Genomic DNA, 6,884 nt, shown 5'->3' on the forward strand with positions numbered 1-6,884 from the left:
TATGCATCTGATACAAGTAAATGGCTGACTAATCCCATACCCAACATGGATTGGTAACTGGACGAAAGGCTGTGGTTCGCCATGAGTTAAAATAGAATAGGATTTGGTATTCCATATTTGAATGAAGTATTCTAGAATAGTAATGTATTCTAAATTTTCTATCCGTAGTCAGAAGTTCCAAGCACTCACTTAGAAGTAAGAGAGATTCATGTTAAAAAAGTTAACAGCTCTTACCCAAAAGTAAAGAAAGCTCGTCTCTGAGAAAAGTTACGGGCACCTACTCAGAAGTAAAGGAGACTCATTTTAAGCAAATTTACAGACACTGACTCAGAAGTAAAGGAAGATCATCTCTGAGCAGAGTCACAGAGATTCACTCAGAATTAAAAAAAAAAAGACTAATCTGTGTAGCACAGTTACGAGCACTTCCTCAGAAGTAAAGGTGTCTCATTTGTAAGCAACTTTACGGCACTCACTCAGAAGTAAAGGTGAGTCCCTTGACTAGTCCCCGAAAATTGGAATAAAACTATGGCCTAACCCTGGCAATATTTATCACATGTGAGTAGAAAGCCAATAAGACAGTTTAATCATATAATGAACCACATCAGTGATCTCATTATCAGGTCATATTGGATTCAGAAATAGTTAAGTAGTTATTTGTTTCAGATACACAGACTAGATAGTGATTTTCCCGATGATTAAGCCATCTTTCACTTCCCCGGAATTAATTTGTAAATCCTATCCTTCATTCCGCCAAAATACAAATCACCTACCGAAAATGAACAAAAAATAACGTGAGTAACGGTGATTTCTGGGTCTTGTATAGTTTAATATCACATGTACTTCTAATGGGCGTGGCTTAAACAGCTTTGCATATGGTATTCCCAATCCCCACGTAAACCCGATGTTTCTTGGATATTTTTTTGTATGATGTAGTCATGTGATGGTCAGAAATAACACATGACAAAATGGTTATGCTACGCTCACTAGAATTACATGCGGTACTATATTAGATATATATATATAACAATACAGACCCAGATTTTTCGAGTCTCGCAGCGAAACGCCAAAGAGCATAAAGCCAGGCAAAGCCCAGACTATGGATGCCATCTTGTGGCGATTTTGCTATGTCATGTATTCGAACGTCTTGCGGAGAGTGAGAAGTCATTTCTCAAATACATTCCGTGGTTCGTATTTACATCCCACTCCAAACAAGACGCTAGAAAAGACAATTACTAATACATAAAGATCTACTTTTCTGAAAATGACTATTGTAATATCTATTCTAGTGCATACGATACTAAAAGACATAGATTTTGATACCCTGGGGAGTGGTCGTTCCTTTGACACCTACAGCAGAGGGCGTAGTCGTTTCCTTGACATCTACAACAGAGGGCGGCATTGAGTTTGTCTCTGATTTTTCCATCGTCTTTTTCATTTTAAAGAGCTTACTTTCCATTTCGTCTAACTTTTCCGTTAAAGCTGCGAAACATAAACGAAAACAGAATTTAAATTGAATCCTCAGTTTTACAGTCCGTATTCAGTAAATATTCTGTAAGAAGATATGTACCCCACTCTCTCTCTGGTTGAAAATAGGAATATGAGATGGGTATTGCTTAATTACACGTTATGATGTGGTTGTTGAAAATAGCGCCATAAAAATATGAAAGGATTCATATTCTTATAATAAAACGATTGTTAGAAGACATGTACAAGACCGTTTGACAAATATAAAAAAAATTGCAAACGTATTACAAAGGAAAATATATCGTGGACACAAACCTTCCAAAGCCTTCTCTTCTTCTTTTGTGCACGGTCCTTCCTGAAATGGAACAAAAGAGAAATGTTCAAATATATGGATATGAAGGCTGCACATCCGTGCAGTAATGTCTTAGCTGAGCAGAGGTTTCCCGTGAAAAACTGTTCCCACGGAAGGAAGTGAAAACAAAAAATCTGGGATTATAGTATGTTTTGAACCTTCAGTACTTATAGATGTAAGAAATTGCTAGAAAGTTCAATATATAATTTTTGTTTTCAGATTTCAAGCAAAACAGTTTAATTTCTAATTTCTATAAATAATACCAACAATATGAAACTACTACTGAAGCTCTCACCGTAACGTTTTTTCAAGTAGGTTTTCCGTCGCGAACCATAGGAATCCAGCATTTCTCACCTGTCAATTAAAATTAGAAATCGAGCAAAATAATCATTTTAAAATAGGGTCATACCAGATAAACGAAAAGTATGTTACTGAACTTTTTTCACATCGAGACAAATTCAGTACCTATTTACTTATGGCGCACATTCGCTCATTCCATATTTAATTTCATAATGCTGCGCCCGTCATGCGAACGCACTATTTTTCCTCGATGATGATTGATCGAATCAAATTTGAACTATTATGCCCGCCATTGGGAAACCTAATGATGTTTAACGTTACTGCAAGCATGGTCTAAGATCTGTTCGATACCCGCGATTCAGTTTCGAGAATCTGAGTATCGTAACAATTCTTTCAGGCTAACAATGAACTCAGGAATAAACAATAAACTCAAATTCACTCATAGTTTGCTGCTCTGGACCTTCTTCAGGATTCACATAGTTCCGAGTACTTCTGTAGTTTATTCAACATCTTTCGATGAGATTTATTTGACGTTTTGCACGTCTTTCCACCCGAACAAGACTCTGTGTTAACGGCCACTGATACGTTATTAGCTGATATATTTCAGACGGGCACAATCTTGTTGATTCGGCATTACTTATTCAGTTTACAACAATGTATATTACGATACAAAATTTTAGGTTTAAAAACTGAAACATTCCGTATGAGGTAATCCTCTCATCGAAGATTTAAAACCAAAGCGCTGTATTGCATACTCGTATATATATTATGATGAAGGAACGGCCATTTGGCACAATCATCATTTATTTTTATAGTGGCCCCCGCTTTTGGAGTGCAACAAAGGTCTAGTTAGAATTTCTCCGTAACTAATTCAACTTTTAAAGAGAGATCGATGTTTGCCATATTATTACACCGCCATACTGACTTCCTCTATGCTGGAATAAATTAAGTTTTCCGCCTGATAAAAATATGTAATCCGAGGAGCAAAAAACTAATATTTAATTTTCGCGAGAAAATCAAAACCCAGGCAAGCACAGCATGCACGGCTATACTGACCTTTAATCAATAAAAATGCCTCGATAAACTTAAGAAGAATGTATTGAATCGAAATCTTCATTTTGAATCCAAAATGCTTCAAATTTGCGTCGATGAAAGTCGATTCCCGAACAGGGTAGGTTAGAATGAAGCTTCATTCTATTTGCGTCTGAATATATCTTATGCAAGCTCACTCACTACTCTGGAGCGAGAAGAGAAGTTGTTTTCTCTCTTTTAAATTGTAGGATACGTGTTGCGTCACAAAATAGTGAGTTTGGTAAATGCTGCTCTTTCTATCTTTATGAAACGATAACGAAGGCGTCACTACCGCGCCCGTGAGAGTAATGCTTGGTTGAATTTGTTGGCAATTGCCAGGGTTATGCTAGTTTGAAACGGCAGATATTTCAAACGTTCATTTCCTGAAATCAAACAGGTCCAAAAAGTTAAAAACAAGTTGAATAGGTTAAAATATTATTTATATCGATCACTCTCAGTCGAACAGAAAATATCAGTGGTTAGAGTTATGTTATCCACGTGACCTTACTCTGCTCATGTCCAATTGCTGAGACTGTTTTCTGCATAGCTTTTATGTTCGCCGACCATATGCCATTGGGCAAATAAAATATAACTTTGAATATATATCATTCAAGGACCTGACTCTGCAATCAATCGAGGTACTTTGCAGATTTTTCTGAAAACTGAGACAACACACTTGTTATTGCAAGTAAATACCGGGATTTAAAGACATGTAACACTTTGAACCACGGCTTTGATGCCAATTGTATTGATAGTCTCTTAAAACTGAGTTGATACTGATACAACCCTCGTAAAAAATTTTTGATTCAGAGATAAACATCACGCCGGATTTTAGCTCCACTTGAAATTTTAATCAAAAAGTTTTTTCTATATTTCTCTGAAAACTGGGACAACACAAATAAAACAGCGTTGAATTACCGTGATCCATGGAAAAAACACGCTGGACTTTATTTTTTTAGGGTCGGTGATCACTTGGCCAAGTGACCTCAACTTCGAAGTCGGGACTTGAAGTAGGAATAACAGATTTCTCTCTGGGCCATGTCTTGTACAGGTTAGACACTTATGCGAATTTATATCATTCAAAGTTCTACAACAGTAGTGGCCAATCTGCGGTTCGCGAGCCGCATGCGGCGGTTGCTCCGATTACATGCGGCTCTTTTTGCCATGGTTATTTGAAGAAAAATCGATTCGTCGATTATTACGTCATATTCAATTTTTTTGTTGTAGAGCTGTCGTAAATCATATCGGAAATATGTTTGGCTGCAAACGCGCATTTTATCATCTGATTGAAGTAATTGAAGTGCAAATAAAACGTCACAGATTACGTCGTTGACGACTTGTATCATTTTAAGCCAGATTGTTTGAAATTTCCTCCACTTACTTAGTCTCAGGCCCCAAAGGCAAATTTAGTTATGATGAGGTATACCAATGGAAAATACCCCATGTCAAACGAGCTGAGCTTAGGATATTGGTAATGTTTGGGTCAACATACGTCTCCGAATCTTCTAACCTAAAACACGGAAATCAAAGCTTTGATCTGTTCTGACTGGCACCCATGTGAAACAACTGCTTCGATTAGCTAGAACGACATACAGGCCAGATTGAAAAAAGAATGTTCAGCCTAAAGAATGCAAGAAGACACACTAAGCTAAGTAGCATGCGTAACAATAAATGGTTTGTAAATTTCTGTCATACTCATGTTGTATCATGACATTTACAATAAACTAGCATTCTAGCTGAGCTGTTTAAAGGTAGATCTGATGTTATTGTGTGTTCTTGTTCATAATGTGGCGCTTCGCGGTAAATAATAATCCCTGTTCCAAAAGAGTGCTGTTCATTGTGATCACACGAGAACCTTTCATACTTGAGAAATCAGCAATTACGATTTTAGCATCAAAATTGATTTAGTATCTAATAATTTGTCGGTCATTGCAGTTTTATGCCCCAGGGTTAAATAAAAGTTGAGCTGGTGGCTTACTACTCAATAAAATATTGCGCGATATATTATTCAGAATTTGCCCTAACAGGTAGCAGATCTCTGGCGATATATTCATTTTGTCCATGAGTGAGTTTTTGTAAATTGAATGACATCGCAATGCGAAATTTCAGGTGATGAATTGATAAGTTTAAAATATCAAATGTAATGAATTCCGAGTTGATTTGGATATTTGATTCGTTTCGGACGTCAAAATTAGTTGCCCGATAGGAAGAAGCCAGGCTGGATTGACACTTGGAAGATGCACTTTCTAGTCTTGGCGGAAATCGCCTAACCTCGGTGGTTAGTTGCGTCCGAGCTATTTCAATCAGTTAACTCGAGGTAATTCAAGTCATCGATAAATCGTCATTCGGGCCTTCACAGCGCTGCTGCTTTCACATTGCATATTTGGCATAAGCTTCACTGTTAACATAAATTTCAAAGAGTGGTTTATTCACCACTTATACAGGGGATGTAGAAAAATAACTGTCTTTGATGATACATGCACAATTGCTGTTAGTTTTGGCACACGTTTCAAACAAATTTCATTTTTTATTGAATAAAACATGTTCAACTGGTAGAAAGATAACAATACATTTTCCAGGGCTTTCGGTGGAGCGGTAATATTTGGAGAGTAGTAATATTAGGTTGAATTCACGGGAAATGGTTGGATGCCCGGGTTATGCTAGGTTAAAACGGCAAAAGTTTCAAACGTTCATTTCCTGAAATCAAACAGGTCAAAAAAGTTGAAAAACAAGTTAAACAAGTTATAATATTATTTATATCGAATACTCACAGTTGCATCAGAAATATCAGTGATTTTTGTTGTGTTTTGTAACGTGGCTTTTTCATTGCTATTTTGTTTGCCGTCTATATAACATTATGTAAAGCAAATTAACAGTGAATATATCAGTCAAGGAACCGATTATGATGTTAACAAAAGCACTTTGTAGTTTTTCCTGAAAATCGAGAAAACACACATGATAATACAACAAAATACCGCGATTCAAGGAATTATAACATTTTGAGCCCTGGCTATGATTACAATTTTAATCAAAGTACTTTCTACAGTTCTCTTAAAACTGTGATAATACAGATACAGACTCGTAAAATTATTGTAATTCGGGGATACAAAGCATGCTGAATTTCATCTCTGCTTGAAATTCCAATCATATTTTTTCCCCTATATTTAGGATTTAAAATATCGAATATAATCAGTTACGATTTGATTTGGATATTTGATTCGTTTTGGACATCAGAACTAGTTGGCAGATGGGAAGAAGCTTTCCAGTCTTGGCGGAAATCCCCGAACCTCGTCGAGTCAATCAATGTGTTGAGTCTCATCGGTGGTTAGTTGGGTCCGAGTTATTTCATTCAGGTGACTCAACTCAGGTTATTGATGAATCGTCATTATAACTTTCACAGTGGTGTTACTTTCACATTGCGATATTTCAAATTAGCTTTACTGTTAAAATAAACTTTGGGGAGAGGGTTATTCACCACTAATAGAGGGGAAATGACGACACATGAACAGTTGCTGTTGACTTAAGCCGACATTTCCGACGAATTTTATTTTATAATATAATAAAACATGTTCAACTTGTAGGAAGCTAACAAGCTAACCGACGAACATTTTCTAACAGGAACCGAAGAACATTTTCAGGAAACACAGTTTTGGGTCGCGAAATAAAAATTGGAAACACTGTCCCAGAGTGCCGCGGA

This window comes from Styela clava, chromosome 11 (genome assembly GCF_964204865.1).
Source record: "Styela clava chromosome 11, kaStyClav1.hap1.2, whole genome shotgun sequence".
Classification (NCBI taxonomy): Eukaryota; Metazoa; Chordata; class Ascidiacea; order Stolidobranchia; family Styelidae; genus Styela; species Styela clava.